Below are 25,649 nucleotides of genomic sequence, written 5' to 3' on the forward strand. Positions count from 1 at the left end.
ATTCATTTACTCAACTAACATTTGCTGAGTATCTATTAAATGCTAAGTTCTAAGAACAAAACTGTAGAAAAGAATTTGTCTCTGACCCCAGAGGGCTCATAGCCTAGAAAGAAATTGGCAGAGATTTTCTGTAAAGGGGCAGACGGTAAATGTTTGTGGTTTTGCAGGCTAGAATCTCTGTCACAACTACACTGCTGTTTGTAGTGCAAAAGCAGCTATAAACCCTAAATCCGGTTTATCTGTCTGTCAAACACTTACTCATCATTAAGACTCTGCTCAAAGGGAACACTTTATATGGAAATTTCCTGACCATGACAAATGGAAGAAATGACTCCCTCTTTTGCATCCTGCCATATTCTGTACAGCTCTTTCTCAGGGCACCTCTAACACTTGACTGCACCCATTTGTTTCTTATTTGTGAAAGACAGTCCAAGCAGAGGGAACAGTGTCAGCAAAGGCATGAAGTCACGTCCTGGGATGTTCGTTACACTCTCTGGCTGGATCAGGAGCATGAAGGCGGGAGGTGCTGGTACAGTGAAGAAAAGTGCTGGGAGGGGATGTGATCGTGAGTGCTAGGAGTCGGCCAGGCCATTTGAACCTGAGTCGGTGTAAAATAAGGCCTACTCAAGGGCTTTCCAAAGGGAATGCATGATCAGATAAATGTGCAGAAAGATCATTCCAGCAGCCTTGTGAAGTGGGTTAAGGCCGGAGACAAGGAGACCAGATGGATGGACGCCAGCTTGTTAGGATGACAGCCAAGGAAGCCAGAGCAGCATTTTGGGTGCAGAAGTCTTGGTTGCCAGTGTTGTGTAGACCGAAATTGCACAATGGAACCATGGCTTCGGTGCACCTTGAATCAGAACTCAGAAAAAAACCTTCTAGATCTAGTGTCAGCATTCTTAAATGTATGACTCTGAAAAAGCCATTTACCCTCTCTTGAGTTTATACCCTCAGCTGGAATATGAGGAAGGTAGTTTAAGTGATTTCTAGGCTATTTTCTAGCTGTACATGCCTGCGAGTTAATTGCTTGATTCCTGGTATCATTTTTCATATAAGAATTAGCCCATGTCTTCCTGATCCCCTTTTGCTAAATTTGGACAACCTTAATCTAATTCTAGTATTTTTAAAGAGCTTACTTTAGAGCTTAATTTTGTGAAAGCTATGTTGAAGAAACTTCAGAGATAACTTAAAGTACTTTTGGTTTCTTTTCCTTCACCCTCCCTTCCCACTGATTCTCCCTGTGAAATATTTCATGACTCTACCCTGCCTTTTTCTAATCCCCAGTTCCACATTTAGCTCCTGAGTCATTAGTTCATTACACTAGGATTTGTGGCTCTTTACTCTGGCACTAACCTATCTTTCCATGCTTATCGTCTCTTCCTTCCCATGCTCCAGTCAAAAATGTTCCCTGCCTTGAACCTATTTTTTTGCCCTATATCACATGGTCTTATAGTAATTAATTTGTCTGTCTCCTGCATGAGGCTGTGACTGTGACTTACTTGTCTTTTTATCTCCAGAGATCAGCACAGTGCCTGGTACATACAATGAACCCAATGAACAAGTGAACCTGGGAAGGTTTTGGTTTATACCAGTTCTCCCGTCTTCCAAGAGTATCTTTCTCATCTTTCCATCCCAGGCTACTTCTCTGCTGGCTGGAAATACAACCCTCTCCTGCATGATGCTTTTGCTGAGTGTCTCAGCAAGATGTTCAGTTCTCCCTTCTCAGAGTTTCCTTTTTTTTTTAAATTTAATTTATTTTATTTATTTTTGGCTGTGTTGGGTCTTTGTTGCTGTGCACGGGCTTTCTCTAGTTGCGGAGAGCAGGGGCTACTCTTCGTTGCGGTGCACAGGCTTCTCATTGTGGTGGCTTCTCTTGTTGCGGAGCATGGGCTCTAGGCCTGTGGGTTTCAGCAGTTGTGGTACATGGGCTCAGTAGTTGTGGCTCACGGGCTCTAGAGTGCAGGCTCAGTGGTGTGGTGCACGGGCTTAGTTGCTCCGCGGCATGTGGGATCTTCCCAGACCAGGGCTCGAACCCGTGTCCCCTGCATTGGCAGGCGGATTCTTAACCACTGTGCCACCAGGGAAGCCCCCTCAGAGTTTCTAGTAGCACAGTTTTTTACTTCTCTTTTGCATTTCTCATTGTTGCTTATATTGTAGTTATTATGTAGGGATCTCTTCCATCTATAGGACAGGATTACTGGTGGTACACAGGACCTGTATCTTACTTTGCTTCTTCTGAAGTATCTATGGCAATGCTTGTAATTAATAGGTGTTCAATTAAGGTGCTCATGGGTAGAATAAGAAATCCAACTTCCTGCAGCAAAAGACTCTACAAGCATCAGGCTGTCTGTTTTGTGCCAAACAAACATGATTTTTGTAGAAATGAACAGCATCAGCTGCGCTCTTCCATTGTGGTCTGGTTCGGATAAGCTGGCAACAATTGAAAGTGGACTTTCTAAAGAAAAAAAAAGAGAGAGCCCACAATCTCTGCATTGTAAATGCTAGAAGGATTTACCTGTGGGGTCTACAAGTAACAATTTGCATCTTGGTTTATGTGAAGGGTAGAAAGCACAAGCTTGTGAGCAGGGCTGCTGATGCAGCGGGGGTGTAAGAGGCAGCAAAGGGAGCAGGAGCAGGGGCTCAGGGCCAGGATGAAGAAATTAATAATCCACTTATTATTCAGAACAGCGAATGGCTGCAGGCTATTGGCAAGCGGTTCAGCAATTATCTGATTAACTGCTAATGTTACACCAGGAAACCTCTTCGAGACTGTACTTTTTTTGTGAAGTGACACAGAATAGCAAGAAGCTGCTATTTTGTGCAAAAAGCTGAGAGCTGCAGCTAGGTGGGCTGTACCGAGACCCTGGTGGGCCGTCACTCTTTCAAAGTTGGAAGCAAATGGCCCTTTTTGCTGCTGTTATAACTCTTCCTGGAAATATCAGCTCCTCTATAGCACCATAACTCAAATTTAATATGAGAGCTGAAGTGTTTTCCTTTTCAGTTTGAGCTCTTGCTTAGAACAGGAGAGCCAGGTGTCTATCTTTTCAGTGAGAACTTAGAAAACAGCCTTGCATATTTTTCCTGGTGACACCCACGCCATGCCAGGGCAGGAAGATATCTCCCCCTGCTTTGTAATGTAGGTTCAGAGCTCACCAGCCTCTGCTTTCTGGTTGTGGTCACTCTTAAGAAATTGCCCTCATTTTAAAGTCAGATGCCACCACTGCAGCATACAGATCCTTTATTCGCCCCCATTCCTGTCTTTCTTTAGGACAATGACTCTTGAAGCAGTCACCAAAAGACTTGGAAAGCCCACACTGTCTTGAGAGAAGAACTTGATTAAGATTCATCAAGACTAGACTGTGTGGGTTGATTGTAAGCCACCTTTTCCAACATTTAAAAATAAACTCTATTCTCAATTGTATAAAAAGAAATGCGAAAGTACTTATTTCTAACTGGCAGTGATAACCAGAATCATAATCACAACTGACAGCCCCCCCCCTTAGTTTGTGTTCCTGATGATTCAGGAATCTGCAGGAAGTCTGTAATAATGTTCAAAAGCAATTTCCTATTTCTACTGATAATATCCTGAGTATTCTCAGTGAGTCCTACTCTATCCTTCAATTCCCAGCTGCAAATTCCTCCCACTCTCCCCTAGAATCTGTGGGGGAAAAGTGACTTCTCAAATGCAAACATTTGATGTAATTTTTCAGCGGGATAATCATTGAAGCCAGTGTCAGGCGAAAGTTAACCAAGAGAATGTTCACATAAAAACCTTCTGCTTTGTCACAGTTCATGAAACAGAGGTGCTTTGAAAGCAAAGGCGTTTTTGCAGCTGAAAAGGCCTTTAAGTAAGAAAAATCAAATCTTGTATAGAAGTATTACAGTACCTTTATTTCCAAAATTGGTTAATGGAAAGTCTTTTATGTGGATATCAATTATACCATGGCTAAAAAGTCAATTATGTAGTAATTGGAGGATAAAATAATGGATTTACCTTAGGTAAATTCAAAGTCGTGTTTGAAATGTAGCTCTTCATTATTGCATCCTTGATGTATGAAATTAATTTTATCTATATAATGGTATTCATTAAATGTAAAGGTTTAGTGATAAATGTCTTATACAAATTTGAAAACCACAGTATAAAAACAAAGAGGGGGCTGAATTTTTAACTGATTTTTTTTCCAATTACGAACCTCACTGGCTAAGCTACTCCTTCTCGTCAATTACCTAAAATGAGTATGGTTAACAAGTTCTGAATTTATATTTTCTTAACAGAATGCATTAAGGGTGAACTCTTGATTCCTACTGTGTTATTACTCAAGCTTTGTTTTGGTCTTGGTGAGTCTTCAGTAAGAACAACAAGAAGTGATCTTCAGCTGAGAACTCATGTTGTTCTACGCACAACATTTCTGCAGTCTTGCCCTGACACTCCATTCCCTTCCCTGTGTAAGCACACTGCCTCGTTACAAAGCAGCAATGATCTTGTCAGAAGAACAGCAGGCTCAGTACGGGCTGCGTCCTGCAACATTCCAGAGGGAAGAGAGCCCTGTGGGTCTTCTGAATAACAGATATTTCCAGGAAATCAGGAAGCGATACCACGAATTCTCCAGCATTTTGCACAAACTAAACTGACTGATAGCCAAGCGCATCTTCCTCTGAGATGTAATCAACTTGTGTTCCATCCCTAGTACCTCCTTTCTGTTAATCCCTGAAACCTAGAACCTAGAACTTATTCAAGCTATCCATTCATTGATTATCCTTAAAGTTAAAATCAACTTCCAGGTTTGGAGTTATAATCCCAAATGCTGTTTCATAGTCTACCTAACATGTTTCAGACATGGTTACCTTTGGGAAAATAACTTCTTCTTTTTTTTTTTTTTTTTTTAAGTTCCCTGACCAGGGATTGAACCCAGGTCCTTGGCAGTGAGAGTGTGGAGTCCTAACCACTGGACCACCAGGGAATGCCCCAATCTCTGCTTTTTGATTGAGAGTGTCTTAACCATTTACAGTCAATGTGACTGTTAACGTATGGTTGGGGTTGAGTGTATCATCTTGTTATTTTTTTTTTTTCAGTTTTTCCCATCTGTTCTTTATTTCCTTTCCCTCTTCTTCTACCTTCTTTTGGATTAAAACTTCAGTACATATTTATTATTAGCCCATTCTATCTCCTTTGCTGGCTTATTAGTTGTGGTTATTTGTTTGTTAAAATGGTTTTTTCAGGGTTTACAGTATACATCTTCAACTTATCATAGTCTACCTCCAAATGGTATCCTCACATAAATTTTACAATACTGTAGTATACTTCCATTTCTCCCCTCAGAGCCTTTTATGTTATTATTGCCAGGCATTTTACTTTTATATAAGTTTAAAACTTCATAATCAATTGTTGTTATTTTTGTTTAAACAGTCAATTATCCTTCAAACCTGATTAATAAGAAAAAAATATTGTATTTTTATCCATTTAGTTAACAATTCCAGTGACCCTCAATCCCCTGTGTAGATGCAGATTTCCATCTAGTGTCATCTTTCTTCTGCCTGAAGAATGTCCTTTAGCATTTCCTATAGTATGGATCTGCTGGTGATGAGTCCTTTCAGCTTTTGTATGTCTAAAATTTTATTTCACCATCATTTTTTTTTTGATTTTTTGAATTTTATTTTATTTATTTTTTCATACAGCAGGTTCTTATTAGTCATCAATTTTATACACATCAGTGTATACATGTCAATCCCAATCTCCCAATTCAGCACACCACCATGCGCACCCCCCCTCAGCTTTCCCCCCTAGGTGTCCATACGTTTGTTCTCTACATCTGTGTCTCAACTTCTGCCCTGCAAACCGGTTCATCTGTACTATTTTTCTAGGTTCCACATACATGCGTTAATATACGATATTTGTTTTTCTCTTTCTGACTTACTTCACTCTGTATGACAGTCTCTAGATCCATCCATGTCTCAACAACTGACTCAATTTCATTCCTTTTCATTCCTTCTTATGGCTGAGTAATATTCCATTGTATATATGTACCACCACTTCTTCATCCATTTGTCTGTCAACAGGCATTTAGGTTGCTTCCATGACCTGGTTATTGTAAATAGTGCTGCAATGAACATTGGGGTGCATGTGTCTTTTTGAATTATGGTTTTCTCTGGGTATATGCCCAGTAGTGGATTGCTGGATCATATGGTAATTCTATTTTTAGGTTTTTAAGGAACCTCCATACTGTTCTCCATAGTGGCTGTATCAATTTACATTCCCACCAACAGTGCAAGAATGTTCCCTTTTCTCCACACCCTCTCCAGCATTTGTTGTTTGTAGATTTTCTGATGATGCCCATTCTAACTGGTGTGGGGTGATACCTCATTGTAGTTTTGATTTGCATTTCTCTAATAATTAGTGATGTTGAGCAGCTTTTCATGTGCTTCTTGGCCATCTGTATGTCTTTGGAGAAATGTCTATTTAGGTCTTCTGCCCATTTTTGGATTGGGTTGTTTGTTTCTTTAATATTGAGCTGCATGAGCTGTTTATATATTTTGGAGATTAATCCTTTGTCTGTTGATTCATTTGCAAATATTTTCTCCCTTTCTGAGGGTTGTCTTTTCATCTTGTTTATGGTTTCCTTTGCTGTGCAAAAGCTTTGAAGTTTCATTAGGTCCCATTTGTTTATTTTTGTTTTTATTTCCATTACTCTAGTATGTGGATCAAAAAAGATCTTGCTGTGATCTATGTCAAAAAGTGTTCTTCCTATGTTTTCCTCTAAGAGTTTTATAGTATCTGGCCTTATATTTAGGTCTTTAATCCATTTTGAGTTTATTTTTGTGTGTGGTGTTAGGGAGTGTTCTAATTTCATTCTTTTACATGTAGCTGTGCAGTTTTCCCAGCACCACTTATTGAAGAGACTGTCTTTTCTCCATTGTATATATTTGCCTCCTTTGTCATAGATTAGTTGACCATAGGTGCATGGGTTTATCTCTGTGCTTTCTATCTTGTTCCATTGATCTATGCTTCTGTTTTTGTGCCAGTACCATATTGTCTTGATTACTGTAGCTTTGTAGTATAGTCTGAGGTCAGGGAGTCTGATTCCTCCAGCTCCGTTTTTTTTCCCTCAAGACTGCTTTGGCTATTTGGCGTCTTTTATGTCTCCATACAAATTTTAAGATTTTTTGTTCTAGTTCCGTAAAAAATGCCATTGGTAATTTGATAGGGATTGCATTGAATCTGTAGATTGCTTTGGGTAGTATAGTCATTTTCACAATATTGATTCTTCCAATCCAAGAACATGGTATATCTCACCATCTGTTGGTATCGTCTTTAATTTCTTTCATCAGTATCTTATAGTTTTCTGCATACAGGTCTTTTGTCTCCCTAGGTAGGTTTACTCCTAGGTATTTTATTCCTTTTGTTGCAGCGGTAAATGGGAGTGTTTCCTTAATTTCTCTTTCAGATTTTTCATCATTAGTGTATAGGAATGCAAGAGATTTCTGTGCATTAATTTTGTATCCTGCAACTTTACCAAATTCATTGATTAGCTCTAGTAGTTTTCTGGTGGCATTTTTAGGATGCTTTATGTATACTATCATGTCATCTGCAGTGACAGTTTTAATTCTTCTTTTCCAATTTGTATTCCTTTTATTTCTTTGTCTTCTCTGATTGCCATGGCTAGGACTTACAAAACTATGTTGAATAATAGCGGTGAGAGTGGACATCCTTGTCTCGTTCCTGATCTTAGAGGAAATGCTTTCAGTTTTTCACCATGGAGAATGATGTTTGCTGTGGGTTTGTCATATATGGCCTTTATTATGTTGAGGTAGGTTCCCTCTATGCCCACTTTCTAGAGAGTTTTTATCATAAATGGGTGTTGAATTTTGTCAGAATCTTTTTCTGCATCTATTGAGATGATCATATGGTTTTTATTCTTCAATTTGTTAATATGGTGTATCACATTGATTGATTTGCGTATATTGAAGAATCCTTGCATCCCTGGGATAAATCCCACTTGATCATGGTGTATGATCCTTTTAATGTGTTGTTGGAATTTGTTTGCTAGTATTTTGTTGAGGATTTTTGCATATATATTCATCAGTGATATTGGTCTCTAATTTTCTTTTTTTGTAGTGTCTTTGTCTGGTTTTGTTATCAGGGTGATAGTGGCCTCATAGAATGAGTTTGGGAGTGTTCCTTCCTCTGCAGTTTTTTGAAAGAGTTAGAGAAGGATGGGTTTTAGCTCTTCTCTAAATGTTTGATAGAATTCACCTGTGAAGCTATCCGGTCCTTGTCTTTTGTTTGTTGGAAGATTTTAAATCACAGTTTCAATTTCATTACTTGTGAATGGTCTGTTCATATTTTCTATTTCTTCCTGGTTCAGTCTTGGAAGGTTATACCTATCTAAGAATTTGTCTGTTTCTTCCAGGTTGTCCATTTTATTGGCATAGAGTTGCTTGTAGTAGTCTTTTAGGATGCTTTGTATTTCTGTGGTATCTGTTGTAACTTCTCTTTCTTCATTTCTAATTTTATTGATTTGAGTCCTCTCCCTCTTTTTCTTGATGCATCTGGCTAATGGTTTATCAGTTTTGTTTATCTTCTGAAAGAACTAGTTTTTAGTTTTATTGACCTTTGCTATTGTTTTCTTTGTTTCTCTTTCATTTATTTCTGCTCTGATCTTTATGATTTCTTTCCTTCTGCTAACTTTGGGTTTTGTTTGTTCTTCTTTCTCTAGTTCCTTTAGGTGTAAGGTTAGATTGTTTACTTGAGGTTTTTCTTGTTTCTTTAGGTAGGCTTGTACAGCTATAAACTTCCCTCTTATAACTGCTTTTGCTGCATCCCATAGGTTTTGGATGGTCGTGTTTTCATTTTCATTTGTCTCTAGGTATTTTTTGATTTCCTCTTTGATATCTTCAGTGATCTCTTGGTTATTTAATAGCGTATTGTTTAGCCTCCATGTGTTTGTGGTTTTTACGTTTTTTTCCCTGTAATTCATTTCTAATCTCATAGTGTTGTGGTCAGAAAAGATGCTTGATATGGTTTCAATTTTCTTAAATTTACTGAGGCTTGATTTGTGACCCAAGATCTGATCTATCCTGGAGAATGTTCTGTGTGCACTTGAGAAGAAAGTGTAATCTGCTGGTTTTGGATGGAATGTCCTATAAATATTAGTTAAATCTATCTGGTCTTTGTGTCATTTAAAGCTTCTGTTTCCTTATTTATTTTCATTTTGGATGATCTGTCTATTGGTGTAAATGAGGTGTTAAAATCCCCCACTATTATTGTGTTACTGTCAATTTCCTCTTTTATAGCTGTTAGCAGTTGCCTTATGTATTGAGGTGCTCCTATGTTGGGTGCATATATATTTATAATTGTTATATCTTCTTCTTGGATTGATCCCTTCATCATTATGTAGTGTCCTTCCTTATCTCTTGTAACATTCTTTATTTTAAAGTCTATTTTATCTGCTATGAGTATTGCTACTGCAGCTTTCTTTTGCTTTCCATTTGCATGGAATATCTTTTTCCATCCCCTCAGTTTCAGTCTGTATGTGTCCCTAGGTCTGAAGTGGGTCTCTTGTAGACAGCATATAGATGGGTCTTGTTTTTGTATCCATTCAGCAAGCCTGTGTCTTTTGGTTGGAGCATTTAATCCATTCATGTTTAAGGTAATTATCGATATGCATGTTCCTATGACCATTTTCTTAATTGTTTTGGGTTTGTTTTTGTAGGTCCTTTTCTTCTCTTGTGTTTCCCACTTAGAGAAGTTCCTTTAGCATTTGTTGTAGAACTGGTTTGGTGGTGCTGAATTCTCTTAGCTTTTGCTTGTCTGTAGAGCTTTTGATTTCTGCATAGAATCTGAATGTGATCCTTGCTGGGTAGAGTAATCTTGGTTGTAGGTTCTTCCCTTTCATCACTTTAAGTATATCATGCCACTCCTTTCTGGCTTGTAGAGTTTCTGCTGAGAAATCAGCTGTTAACCTTATGGGAGTTCCCTTGTATGTTATTTTTCGTTTTTCCCTTGCTGCTTTTAATAATTTTTCTTTGTCTTTAATTTTTGCCAGTTTGATTACTATATGTCTCGGTGTGTTTCTCCTTGGGTTTATCTTGTATGGGACTCACTGCGATTCCTGGACTTGGGTGGCTATTTCCTTTCCCATGTTAGGGAATTTTTCGACTATAATCTCTTCAAATATTTTCTCTGGTCCTTTCTCTCTCTCTTCTCCTTCTGGGACCCCTATAATGTGAATGTTGTTGCATTTAATGTTGTCCCAGAGGTCTCTTAGGCTGTCTTCATTTCTTTTCATTCTTTTTTCTTTAGTCTGTTCCGCAGCAGTGAATTCCACCATTCTGTCTTCCAGGTCACTTATCCGTTCTTCTGCCTCAGTTATTCTGCTCTTGATTCCTTCTAGTGTAGTTTTCATTTCAGTTATTGTATAGTTCATCTCTGTTTGTTTGTTCTTTAATTCTCCTATGTCTTTGTTGAACATTTCTTGCATCTTCTCCATCTTTGCCTCCATTCTTTTTCCGAGTCCTGGATCATCTTCACTATCATTATTCTGAATTCTTTTTCTGGAAGGTTGCCTCTCTCCATTTCATTTAGTTGTTTTTCTGAGGTTTTATCTTGTTCCTTCATCTGGTACATAGCCCTCTGCCTTTTCATCTTGTCTGTCTTTCCGTGAATGTGGTTTTTGTTCCACAGGCAGGATTGTAATTCTTCTTGCTTCTGCTGTCTGCCCTCTGGTGGATGAGGCTATCTAAGAGGCTTGTGTAAGTTTCCTCGGGAAAATAACTTCTTAATGTAGAAGATTAAGATGTAAATATTTGAAATCTCTATTATAGGTATCTGATATCACTTACGAATCTTAAAAAGAGATTACAAATAGGGAAAAGAAATCCACACTAAACATTTTTAGATATTAACTAGATCCAATTTATGACATCTGAGCTGTAATTCCAGTTACAACACATATTGCAGCCAGTGTCATATTAGAGCTCTTTTTGTCTGTTTCCCCTTCTAGGCTATAGGTGCCTTCATTCATGTCTGAGACCTTGTTAATTTTTATCATCATAAGCTTTTCTGTACCTGTGGAAGTACTTTGCACATGGTAGGAAGAATATAGTTCTTATTGAGTTGAGTGGTAAAGATTTTACAGATCTGCCACTGGGCTTTAGTTCCCTTCAGCATGTCCTTTTGTGAGCTTATATGCCAAGACCCTGCTCAGTGTATCTGTTAAAGAAAAAAAGAGGCAGTAGGAAAACTCTATGCATGGGGAATATGAGCTGGGGTCAGTGGGACAAGACACACGGCATGGAATGATTAAAGACACATACTGGTCAACTTGTGAGTAAATGGAGAGAGCAGAGTGATATCCTGTAATGTTGCCCAAACTTGAAATTTCGTGGATCCTGAGAAGGGTTCTTTGATTGCTTTACATCTGTCAATTGCTCTGATGTTGCATTATTTTACCAGTTATGAAGACAAAACTTTTTTGTGGTTATTATAAATGCATAATTTTTAAACACGTTAATATAAGAAAACTTCAGATTCTCAAGAGAAAATTTTTAATAATGGAAAACTTGTAGACTTGGAGAATATGATTGAGAAATACTGGGGTGTAGAAAGACTTTATTGGACTATGTTTTCACTCAATTTTGCTTTTGATTGGCTTCACAATCTATTGGCCAGATCCCTAACACCTCTGCAATTTCTCCACCTGTAAAATGAATGTCCCAAATCTGGAGCAAGTCCATCTGTTTTAAATGGACTGCTTCTTCTCATGTGTGTTTTTGGATTGATGATTTATTGAGGCAAGCTGAGGCCAATGTGGTAAATTATTTATCTATTCTCCAGAATACTCTTCCAAGTAATCAGTAAAGGATGATATTCCATGCAGGGATAGTGGGTTACCTAAACTGAATATTTAAGGACAGCCAAATGCCAAAAGTGTTTTATATGCCTGTGCTAATAATTTGAACTTTTCTTTCCTCTGTTATCCTGCCAAACAGAATGAATACCAGATTCAGGGGTGTGTCCCTAAGTGTCTCTGTGTGTATAAATATACATGTTTTAAAAAGTGTAAGGAACTCTTTAATGCTGAATGCTAAAGAGCCAAAATGTAGCAAAGTGGCCATGTGAGGTACCCCTAGTTGTGTTATGTAGATCTAAAAAGATTGTTGCTTTGTAATCATAGAAGTCATACTTGGTACTAAACAGAATATACTTATCTTCCTTGTCAAGAAATCCCTCCAGTTTTTCAAAATGATATGCATTTGGCTAAAAGGTTGTTGATAGAAAATCAGGAGTTTATTATTACTAATTTGTGAGCCAATATTTCAGTAATTGATGACTTATAATATAATTGTTTCATTCAATAAAAATTGGATATATGCTTGAAATTTAAATGTCCAGTACAATTTATCTAATTGGAATACTGAGTTAAAGATAAAATACTCAAACACGAAATACTCGCGAAAATACACATAATGTACTTCAATAATAAGAATGCCCAGCTACTATAGGAAATATAGTTGCACATTTGACCGATTATTTGGCTGGAGACTTGGATATCTCAAAGTATCTTTAATATTCATTCATTTATTCAGCAAATAATGCATGAGAATCCACTTTATGTCAGACACTGTTCCAGGTGCTGAAGACAGAGCAGTAAAAAACAAAACAAAGCAACAACAAAACCAGTTAAAATCATAAAACTCATAGAGGGAGGAGAAGAAAAATAGAAGATATAAAAAGAAATATAGAATGTACCAAAGGGTGTTAAGTGCTATGGTTCAAAATAAATCAATATAACCGGGGATACTGTGGGGCCATCAGGGAAGGTTTCATGGATGTGATGACATTAGAGACATAAAGACATATGATCCTTGACTTAGAATACAATCTAAATTCTTCATAAACTCTTCAAGTTCTACCTCTGTCTCTTCAATCTAAGTTGTTTCACTCATCCGCTCACTATTTTCTCTAGCAGAGTTTTAGTTTAAGTTCTTTGAACATGCCAAGCTACTTGCTGCCTCACACCTTCTCTGCCTGGAGAACTCTTCCCATCCCCCTCCTGCCCAGACACACGCCAATTGCCACTATTCCAATGGTGGCACTGGGTGTACCATGTAAAATCAGTGTCCACCACCATGACTGCCACCACTTGCCCTCATTATGCTTAGTATATGGCTTGTTTTCTTTATAGCCTTTTCACTTGTGATTGTTTTTATTTATCATTGTGTTCCCTTCACTACAGGAAGGGAACATGAAGACAGTGGCTGTTCTGTCACCATGCTTAGTACAGTACCAGGTACACAGTTGACAATAAATAGTTCACAGATGAAGTGAGTTGATGTCTGGGTGGATTGGTTGTTGGCTGTTGTTTCCTTGTCCTTAGCATAGCTAAATAGGAAGATTACTTCCTGTTAGATATTCTTGATATGCCTTCCTCTTTTCTGGTATTGACCGAGTCTGAGTTTAAATCCTGATGCCTTCTAGGGGTGTAAAACCCTCTAAGCCTAAACCTACCAGTCACTGTGATCTTTGTATAACTGGTCATAAAGTAAAAAGGCTGTAGATGTTTGAGGATTTTGATACATTTTATCATTGTGTTAAGTATCAATATTTCATTACTACTCAATAGACAGTATTTGTAGTTGTTACAATAAACTAGTCAGTTATTCGTTTGCATATATGCTTCTGAATATTAATAGTTCTTATGGTATGTTTGTTACTATTAATCAAATGATTTATGTGCTGGGAATTTTGAAGTACAACCACTACCCTTGTAATCTGAGCTCATGAATAGATGCTTAGAGAAAATTCCTTGAAGACCAAATCACGATTTACTCATATTCGTTTAGATGGATTCCTCTAGATGATAGCCTAACAATGGAAATAGACAAAGTTGTTTTAAAATATAAGTTAAAATAATTAGAAGTATTATGTATATTAAAAAAATGTCAAGTCTTAGGTGGAACTTCCAAATCTCATCTCTAGTAATGAATGAATTGTGTCTATTCTTTTACATGAAATATATATAGTTACCAGTGGCTAAAGTATAGACCATTCTTAAAGAATGATTTTATTTTAAATACCTAGAGGGAAACATTGATCCCACATTTGTCATTTTATACTCATGAAGCTGATTGATTTCTAAATTGCTTGTCTACAATGATCCAATTTAGGATTTAAAATCCCACAAAGATGAGATTTTCAGGTTATGAGGAAATTTTAATGCTCAGTACCCAAGTCACTTTTTATTATTAAGCTAGGCACTTGGGGAGCCCATCAGCTCTTTTCACTGCCGGAAAACCATTGGTGCATTACAGCTGCACTCAATCTAACTTTGGTCTGACCTCGCGTGAAATTTCAAGAATCCTGGCTTTTGTTATGGAAGCAATATGTTTGTTTATGACTCTGTGAACAAGGCATAGGCCCAGAGGGCCTGTTCTCTCCTATTTTGAACTGTTCAAGGCTTCAGCAGTATTAACACCTACAAGAAGCTGACATCAAAGAAAAAACCCAAATTCCACTGAGCAAGCAGGTTTTTAAAAACTTTTATTGAGGCATAATTTACATATCATAAAATTCACTCAGTTTAAGTGCACAATTCAATGATTTTTAGTAAATTTACTGAGTTATATAACATTTTTTTAGCACTCCTGTAAGATCCCTCATGCCCATTTACAGTTAATCCCCATTCCCACCCCAGCCCACGCAGCCACCAATCTACTTTATATCTCTATAGGTTTGGCTTTTCTGAACATTTAATATAAATGGGATCATACAGTGTGTCATCTTTTGTGGGTCTGGGTTCCTTTACTCAGCATAACATTTGTGAGGTTCATCTGTGTTGTACATATCAGAACATATATCAGTGCTTTGTTTCTTTTTATTGTTGAATAGCATTTTATTGCATGGATATGCTACACTTTGGCTGTCTATTCATTCACAAGCTGATGAGCATTTGGGTTGTTTCCAGTTTTTGGCTCCTAAGAATAATGTTGCTCTGAATACTCAAGTGCAACTTTTTGTGCACACATATGTCTTCATTTCTCTAGGAGTGAAACTGTGGGATCTAATGCTAGGTCTTACAGTAGTTGAACTTTTTAGAAACTAAAAAAAAAAAAAAAGGTTTCGAGTACATGGCTTAGTGAACTGCAGGGTTTACAAAGATAAATGTGAAGAAACAATTTTTTTCTTCAAGAAGCTTATGATTCATAAGAAGATAAAACAACTTCATAAATCGATAGATTCTGAGAAAACACTGGACTCTGAGGGAGAGTATGAATACCACAGAAAGGGTGTAAGAGTTTCTAAAAAAGAGCTGTCCTCAATTTGTTAGTAGAGAGAGAATGTGGTCTGAAAAGCCCTTTTGAGATATATCTTTGGGAATGACTTTAAAGAGTTTAAGTTGATGACAAAATAATCAAAGAAAGAAGAAAGGAAAATAGAGAATGTGCTGAGCAACCTCCAGTGGCCTAGTACAGCAGGATATTCAAATGGGACTCTTTGATCTCTTTGGTTGAGACTCAAAAGCCTAGAACATTTCAATAGGGACCAAGTCACCAACATTCTAAGTGGAGTTGCCATGGACATATACAGGAGGTGCTAAGAAATTAAGAAAGCTATTCTGTCAGGAACCAGTTCTCAAAGAGTATGATCAGAGACTTGGAGAAAAAAAATAGTTGAGCGAGGAAGAGTTTTCTCCCTTGTAATTGTCTTTGAGCTTTGCATTTCTCACACCTACTCTATCAGAGAGAAAAGGGGCAATGATCTTTTTCAGATCCAGGTAAGTTAGAGGTGCTTCAGGGAGGCCACATGATTGCCCTGATGTATGTCTCCCATGGTTTCAGCTTGAGGGAGCAGAGCAAAAATAAAGAGGCCGCTTTGGGTGCCAACTGGACTTGTGCTGCCTGTGAGTGAGTAATATGGGTGAGATTTCCATGGGCTAAGTAGGTAGGTGAGATGGCCAGTGGTTATTTTAAAAAGGACCTTGCCTAAGAGAACTGTCTGATGGATCAAAGGACTATGATAGAGATTCTGGATGGGATGGACTGCCTGAATCCCAGAGTCTGAGGGTTGGGGTCTTAGATAGCCAGCAAGAGAAGGCCTTCTGTCATGGGTTCTCCTCAAATGCCTGTAGAGCTCCTGCAAGGGAAAGAACCAGGCCTTGTGCCTTCATCACCTTCAAAGGGAACCTGATCAACACCAGCCATGTAAGACTGAGCTGAGTTCTCCTCTGTGAACACCTTGCCTACTCTCTCAGCCCCAGTATAGTCAGAAGCCATGGCTACTTAGCAATGGGAGAAGATAGAACAGAATTGTCCACACTGCCCTTCCCTCACTGTAGGTTCTGCGCCTGAAGCCCACGTGGCCTGGAGAGGGAAGAGAAACTTTAGGTTGATTGGAGGGGCTGGATGGAAGTTTTGATTATCACTGTGGACGACACTTTTAATTATAAAATACACCTGTTCTTGAGATTGAAGGAAACTAGAGAATCCTTTATTATCCACAAATGACTAAGTGAGCTATGAGACCTGCCTGAGATTTTTCAACAAGAGTTAGAGAAAGAACTGTTGGCTGAATATTTAACGGTGGAGTGGCGGGAAAAAAGTGATGCTCTCTTCTTGCACCCTATGTCCCTACCACTTCCAGCTCATTCAAGACAATGATATAGGACTTGTGTAGAGTGTTAGTGGGAGTTGAGCGCCCAAAGATAAATTGGAATCAAACTTTGAAAGGTCTTTGGAGGAATTTACACAGACAAAGAGCAGATATATGACAGTAGTTCCATGTTAACAAGATAAATCTGGAAGTTGTCTGTAGGGTTTTTTGATAAGAGAACATTTAAAATCCCCCAAATTCTGAAGACTGTGTTCTAGTTAGAAACACATGATGAGATTATGGGGGTGGTAATAAAAATAAAGTTTTCTTCTTCTAAAAGAGATATTTACAAGAAAACTTTACCTTTCAAAGTAAGCAGAAAGTTTCACAACCTTTTTTTTTCCTCATTGTATTTAACATCTTAATTCTCCAGAGTATCCCCTGGAGACCTGAAAGAGTTAACGTTCCATCCCAAGCACCTCAGCACAAGGGACTTCTTAAAATGGGTGACAAGGAAGAGAGGATTTGGTCCATTTAATCGCGCAGCTCCCACAGGGCTGTGAATAAACTAAGTGGAAAAAATCCAAGGAGGGGAGAAAGATCAGCGTATATCACCTCACTGCCAAAATTTTAAACCAAACAGCATGTTTCTACACCTCTCTACTCCCCCAAAGACCAAGAGGAAATGAGAAAGTTCAGACTGTAAATGTCAGTGAACTGCTAGATTATAGACTTAGTAGGAAAATATATTTGCAGCCCTTAATGCAGTTAAGCAGAGCCTCTGGGAGAAGCTGGAATTTTCTAATAGAAGTTCTGATTTGCAATCAGTGTGCTCAGGCTATTTTTAGAATAGGCTTGATATAGCGTGGGTGGGGCAAGGAGAGTTCAGGTTCCCATTTAAATACAGTGTTCACTTTCATTCTTTAAGGAACATTCAGACTTATTCAGTACCTATTCCACTTTTTGGGAGGGACATTTGGATATTCTGAATGACCAGGCTCATGTGATTTGTAGGTCTCTGTCTTCTGGGATCCTCTCATTTCACAAATCAACAAACCTCAAACACAGCTATCTCTCCCCTCAGGTTCTTCATATGAAAAATTAAGTTGTTGTAGTTCCAACATGAGGCTGTTAATAGTAATAGCTACTGTTTATTGAGCACATGACAAAACAACATACACTATCTCATTTAATTGTGGTAGAACCCAGGTTGAGGACTCTGAGACTTGCCTGAAAACACAAATTAAAGAAATGATGGATTAGGATTAAAATTAGGTCTGTCTTACTCCAAAGTCGGACAGTAAGTCACTGTCAGAAACAAAACCATGAGGACCTCAGGGATGCAGAAGTGATGCCCACTGCTGGAGAAGGTCATTGCCACATTAACCTAATACCCGAAGGCTTTATGTCATGGAGAATGAGCCCTCCCATTTGTATAAGCACATTTTATAGACTTTTTCAGGAAACCATCTACATGTCACTTGTTTACATCCTACCTCTGTTTCCAAGAATACATAATAATAGTAATATATCAATTTTCTCTCCTTTCTCTAAAATGCTTATCTTTAATTCCCAAGGAATTACTTTGGTCTTCCATGTCCTGAAGTTACTGTCATATGTGCTTATTTCAGGGATGTTTAACTCATGCATATTGAGGTTAAATTTCCCCCTTTTGGTCTTTCCTCATTTATAAATCTTTTTCCACCTCTTCTACCCCTAGTCGTTTATTTCTGTTTCTTGTGGTTTTGTTTAATTGCCTCCTATGCTGTGTTTGTTGAAGCCCTTTACTTTCCCTTCATCTACTTTAATGGCATAACCTCTTCCCTCCTCCCTTCATTTTTCCTTTAAGGACTTCCCATAACCTCACTTTCTATGAAAGGAGCTCATCCTGTCTCCTTTCTCTCTCTTTTCAACTTCGTTGGCTTTCACAATAAATCAAGCCTGGAGTTAAATAGTTACCACTAGGATTGAAATCCTACTAACTGTAGGGTATTGGACAGTTACCTAACATGTTTCGCCAAAGTTGTTCCATGACAAAAATAAGAATATTCACTTCATAGTGTTGCTGAGAATAATAAAACACATCATGTATGTAATGCTTCTGGTTTATAGTAAGTTTTCCTCTTTTCTTCTTTATGCTTTCTTTTTCTCATCCTTATTTTACATTCTTATACCAATATTTTAACTTCTTTCTCTTTCTCCAGGGATAGCTGACCCTGACCATGGTCTAAGAAATAGTTCTAAGTGTTGCATTGATGCTCTGAGCCTGACCTGTCTATTATCTCCTATTGCTGTTTTTATAGGTTTAAAACTAATTAAACTAGTTTTTGTTGATTTTTAAAATATGTGACAGGCACTGGGTATACAACTGTGAACAAAACAGGCAAAAATCCTTGCCCTCTTGAAGCTTACATTCTATTGGGATTAGGCGAGGAAAGACGGACAATTTAAAAAGAGTAAAAAAAATGTAGAATGAACTTCTGGATTGAGCACACTGAGGTGCTGAGAGGGTGGTATACATTGAAGAGGTCCTGGAAGCTCCATACCACATTCCATCCCCATAACTTGTCCTATGCATCTTTTCCATTTGGCTTTGCCTGAGTTACATCCACGTGCAAAAAAAATGAATCTCGACAGAGTTTACACCCTTCACAAAAATTAACTCAAAATGGATCATAGACCTAAATGTAAAATGCAATAATATATTAAACTCCTAGAAGATAACATTGGAGAAAATCTAGATGACTTGAGGTTTATTGATGACTTTTTGGATAGAACATCAAAGGCACAATCCATGGAAGAAATAATAATTTGGACTTCATTATAATTAAAAACTTCTCTTATGTGAAAGATACTGTCAAGAAATTAATAAGAGAGCCACAGACTGGAAGAAAATACTTGCAAAGTCATAACTGGTAAAGAGCTGTTATCTAAAATATACAAGAACACTTAAAACTCAACAATAAGAAAACAAATCACCTGATTAAAAAATGGGCAAAGGATCTAAGCAGACACCTCAACAAAAGAGATGTACAGATGATAAATAAGCATTTGAGAAGCTGCTCAACACCATATTGCCTCAGGAAACTGCAAATTAAAACAGCAATAAGATACCACTACACATCCATTCGAATGGCAAAATCCAAAACAGTGACAACACCAACTGTTGGTGAACATGTGGAGCAACAAGAACTCTCATTCATTTCTGGTGGGAATACAAAATGGTACAGCCACTTTGGAAGACAGTTTGGCAGTTTCTTACAAAACTAAACATATTCTTACTATATGATCCAGTGATCTCACTCCTTGGTATTTGCTCAAATGAGTTGAAAACATGTCCACAAAAAAAGAAACAAAAACCTGCACACAGATGTTTACAGCAGCTTTATTCATAATGGCCAAAACTTGGAATCAACCAAATGTCCTTCAGTGGATAAATGAACTGAATAAGCTGTGTTATATTCATTCAATGGAATATTATTCAGTGCTAAAAAGAAATGAGCTACCCAGGGAGGAAGAGATATAGAGGGAACAATGCATGTTGCTTTAGCGAAAGAAGCCAATGAAAAGGCTGCATATTATATAATTCCAGCTATAAGACATTTTTGAAAAGGCAAAACTATGGAGACGGTAAGAAGATCAGTGGTTGCCAGGGGTTATGGGGGAGGAAGAGATAAATAGGCTGAGCACAGAGGATTTTTAGGGCAGCGAAACTACTCTGTTTGATACTTTAATGGTAGATACATGTCATTATGCATTTGTCCAAACACACAGACTGTACAATGCCAAGAATGAACCCTAATGTAAACTGTGGACTGTCAGTGATCACAATGTGTCAATGTAGGCTCATTACTTGTAATAAACATACCACTCTGTTGTGAAATGTTGATGGTGGGGGAGGTTATGCATCTCGGGGCTGGAGGTCGAGGAGGTGTGGGCGAGTGGTATATGGTGACTTTCTGTATTATCCACTCAATTTTGCTGTGAACCTAAAAGTGCTCTAAAAATAAAGTCCAGAACACAGAATGCATGTTCTTCTGACCATATTCTAATTTCACCTATTTTCTGACCTGTTGGCATGAGTGATTATGGAGTGTCCACACCCTACTACTTTTGTTGCCAATAACAGAAATGGTGAACTGTTTTCCTTCTTGGGAACAATTATTCTCTCAACTAACTCAGGGAGTAAAACGTATTTAGGTTCATGATAAGTCTACAAGGCAGGAAGAACATCTAATATATTTCTGTTTAATAAAAGAGAGAACTGGTTTGCAGGGAAGTTAAGTGACTTGTTACAGGCAACACAGATTATTAAGAGCAGAGTCAACTTAGAGCTCTGATCCTTTTATCCCAGTCCTGCATTCTTTCTCTAATTACTACATTTCTATAGCTTGTGATATAATTTATAAATAGTACTTTTATTGCACGCCAGAGAGTTGGAATGTTTGAAAACTGCATTCAGAGGGACTGGTTGATAGTAGTATTAAAACCCTTGTGACTTTTATGCAAGAGGTGAGTCTTCTCAGGTCAGATCCAATATGTGTACTGCATTTCTTTGAAAAGCTACTAACATTTCCTGTTCCTAAAGGGCAACAGAAGTTCTCAGAGTACTGAGAACAGAAAACACAGCAGAAACATGTAGAGGACATTCCCATATAACCCTCCATAAGGACACAGATAGCAATTTAAAGACTGAATTTTGGGTATTTGCTGACAAAAGGGTATTTTATGCAACCATCAAATGAAGAAATATTAGGAAGTGACATTTTAATGCCCAGCTTTTAAACCAATGGCACAACAGAACTACGATTCGATCAAACCAGAAACCAATTCCCTTAGCAATACCTGCTAAGGATCTTCACCATTTTTTTTTCAGTTGGAGCAGAAGAGCCATTCTCCCTTAGTAATAGGATATTAGCTGGGCATAGAGTCATCTGATTAAAGACTGCATTTCCCAGCCTTCTTGGAAGGTTTATGTGACCATGTGACTAAGGTCTGGCCAATGGGTTATTACTGGAAGTGATATGTGCTAGTTTCCTGTTGTGTTTGAAAAGGAAGGGGTTTGACTTCCCCTCCCAGAGCGGAATGGGTGTGTGATAGTGGGAGCTGGAGCAGCCATGCTGGACCACGAGTTGGAGCCAGGTGCTGAGGATGGCAGAGCAACAAGATAGAAGTCCACCTACCTACATTTTAGTGAGACAGAAATAAACTTCTGTCTTCTTTAAGCCAGTATCATTTTGGTCTTTCCATTCCAGCAGCTGAAGTAGTTCGTAACTAATACAGAAGTCAATGTAAAAGCTATGTTATGTTCAATTTATAATTAGTTACATATTACTGTTCTGAAACTAACAAGGGTAACCACGTGCATTGTTCTCTCTCCAGAGTATTATTTCATGCATTCTCGTTCTTTCTGATGTCCTTGTGAATGTTAGAGTTAATAAAACCTTCTCTGTGTTAGTATAGGTCATTATTTGGATTGAACAGACCTCCAAATGAGAAAGAGAGTGAGAGTGAATGAGAGAGCATGCTCAAATGATAATAGTAAAAATCTGGTGCCTCAGGTGGGCCCTTCACTTCCAGTGCTCCATACAGCATGTGATATTACCAAGGCCTCTTTTAGCTAAGTGATCCAAATGCAACAATTTTGTAAATTTCCGGATTTAATTAAGTCCTTGCTGTGTTAGGCCCATAGTTTCAATCGAAATAACATGTCTAAGACTTTCTTTCCTTATGTTTAAAATGCAGATAATACCTTTCCAAGTTCCCTCAAGCACTGTTTGGTCTATATTTGGTGGTCCAATAATGTTAGTGTCTTGTCATGAGCATACAAAAATTCAGCACCCAATGATAATACCACATATATATCTATGGTATTTTCTTCTATTAAGGAAGAGAGTTGATTTACAGGAAAAAAAAAATGGCAGGAGGAAGGAGAGAGATGCTAGCTGCTAGCGCACAGGTGCATTCACTTTCACACTTTGGTGCTAGAACACTGAGTCAGGCATCCTTACTACAACAGGCTTTAACAGGCTGCCAGTTCCATAAAAAGAAAATAGGCACACTGTGGAAAGACTTTTCCATTTAACCTGCATGTATTTTGGATGTGCTAGTTAGAGCTGAAAGGAGCAAGTACTTAAGCTGAGAATCTATTGATTCAAGCAGTACCATTCTCATACGTTCTTCTTCTTCCCATTGCTTTCTCATTATTCTTGCCTTTTTATTTGCTCTTCAGTCCTCTGTTACTTAATGAGTTCACATCTTCATTGAATTCTCCACCAGGGTGCTTATTTTCTGATCCAGGAAAGTTCATTAACATGTACAAATAATAGAGTAGGGTAGAAATGTGCAAAGCAATGGATTGGCTCCTTGTCACTATTTTTTAGTCTTTCCTGTTCCTTGACCTATGGACTTCTTTTGTCTATAGGGAAAGTTCAAGAACTAGGCTGGAAAGAAAAAAGCAGGAAAGAGCTGGAAGGTATTATGTGAAGGTATAGGATTCATTTGAATTTAAGAATAGAATTAACATTGCAGCTTGAAAAACTTGATATATGTAACATTTTTTAAGAAGTATGTTTCCCACACTTTGAGATTTCATGCATTAGTCAAATTTAAAAAGAAATTTGAGGACTGGCACATAATCATAAACTCGTTTTCTCTTTCCCTGAATGACCATAAACTGTGATGAGACTGCAGAATAAACTTTTATCATCTTAAGCACAGAAATTTCAGGTTAGTTATAGTAGAAAGGAGAGAATATTAGAATATACTTACCCTAATATAACCAACCAAAAAAGTAAGAAAGATATAATTGTAACATAAGATACAACAGTCCTCTGAAGTGAATAAACTCATCTCTATTAAAAACTCCATACGTGGGTCTAATTTTTTCTGAATTTTAACGAGGGACTGGTGAAGCATCCCTACTAACCTATAACCAGATTATGGACACACATGATGGACTGCATATAAAAACAACTCCTTCTATTGAGAGTTATCTGAACCTGCTTTTTGTGGGGGACCTTTTTGCCCAACTACCCACAGTTGCGTTCTTTCTGAGGCCCCATGCTGCTTCTTGATCTGGACTGGATCTTCAATTCGCCCATTTTGCCTTCTTACTTTCCAGGCTCCTTCGCTGTCCTTGGGATATTAATAACGATATTGAACACCATTGCACTGTAGTTCAAGTGATCCATCAGTTTAATCTTACATCTCCCAAGAACCTTTCCTGAGATACAGCCCCACTGAGCTGGAGCTTAAAGTCAGTTTTTACAAATCACTGTGATCAGTTACTTGCTAAGGTAGGGGAACCTTCACTGCTGTGACAGAATGCTTCTGTGGATAAAGTGCAGTAAGGGAAATGGCTGAAGCCATCCTTTTAAATAGAATCAATGTTTGTCAGCTGCTTCACCATCTTGTACCAACATTACATTGGTAGCTAGAACATAGGTAACTTATGATAAATACCTCTCCTAGGACCACTCTCCTCAAACAAATATCGTAAAGTAACATAACAGTACTCCCAAAGAACAATGTTAACCAACAATAAAAATATCATTTTAAAACTCCTTTTTCAATGTTTATCCCTATTAGTTAACTGAAATTCCTTATTGGGGAGCTATAATAAGCAAAATGTAAGAAAATATTTATCAGAATTCTGTTGCTCAATAACTTACGGTCACAGGCTTATAGTTATTATATGATTTCTATACATTTTATGTACAATGTATCTTTTTAAAATTTAAACGAATGGCATGGCACTGTACTCCCTTTCCTTGGGGTCCCTTTCTTGATATTAACCATGTGAATACTGTAAAACCAGAATATTGGGGGCTTTGTTTCTCTCCATTATAAGAGTTCTGATAATCAAAACAGAAGGGTAATTGTGATCATGGCAGACAAGCACAGCAAGAAAAATCTCAAGATGAATTCCAGAAATATTAGGGAACAGCTATATTGTCATACCTGGAAAATTAATTCAGATGAAAATTAATTCAGAAATAAGTCCTCCTTCAGTCTCTCCTCTTGAAAGGAAAAGGTGATGATAATTATGGCTTGGGAAAACCCAGACAAAATTTCCCTCATGTGCCCAACTTAGAATTTTCTCATGCTTTTGCTTGCTGTTTCACATCTAATGGCAAGGAAGTAATTAACTATCTTATTTCAAAGAAAGGACTTTAAACATTGTTCTTTCCAAACTACTGGCTTACAAAATTGAAGTAGCAATGGCAGCAATGCAGCAAAGGTATTATTTAAGCAGAAGGAGATAAAAGTTAAAACATTTTATATTAATTTAGTTGATAATTATTTATTGAGCAACTCACATTGTAGTTATTTTCATGGTTAATGGAGAGACAGATATGCCAAAAATGCTACCACTGCCCTCAATGAACTCGAATTCTTTAGAGTGAATGATATTTGCTTTATGTATGTCAGTTGACACATATTTATTAAATATAGTACCTAAATTCTTCTAGATTTTATAGGAGTGACTGAACTTGGGTCTTCTTGAAAGCAGAGCTTTAAACAAAAGCTTTTAGGCAGGTAGTTTAGCTGGGGGATGATCTCAAAGATCAAGAGCGCGTGGAATAGGGGAGAAGAGAACAGTATAAGGATGGCTACTGCTACAGGCAACTACTATGGTAGTCAGCACAGAAGATGTAGAGAAAAGAAATGTGGCGGGCTTCCCTGGTGGCGCAGTGGTTGAGAATCTGCCTGCTAATGCAGGAGACACGGGTTCGAGCCCTGGTCTGGGAGGATCCCACATGCCGCGGAGCGGCTGGGCCCATGAGCCACGGCTGCTGAGCCTGCGCTTCTGGAGCCTGTGCCCCGCGACGGGAGGGGCCGCGATAGTGAAAGGCCCGCGCACCGCGATGAAGAGCGGTCCCCGCACCGCGATGAAGAGTGGCCCCCACTTGCCGCAACTGGAGAAAGCCCTCGCACGAACCAAAGACCCAGCACAGCCAAAAATAAATAAATAAATAAATAAATAAATAAATAAATAAATAAATAAATAAAAATTAAAAAAAAAAATATTAAAAAAAAAAAAAGAAATGTGGCATTT

This window comes from Balaenoptera acutorostrata, chromosome 6 (assembly GCF_949987535.1).
Source record: "Balaenoptera acutorostrata chromosome 6, mBalAcu1.1, whole genome shotgun sequence".
In the NCBI taxonomy this organism is placed as follows: Eukaryota; Metazoa; Chordata; class Mammalia; order Artiodactyla; family Balaenopteridae; genus Balaenoptera; species Balaenoptera acutorostrata.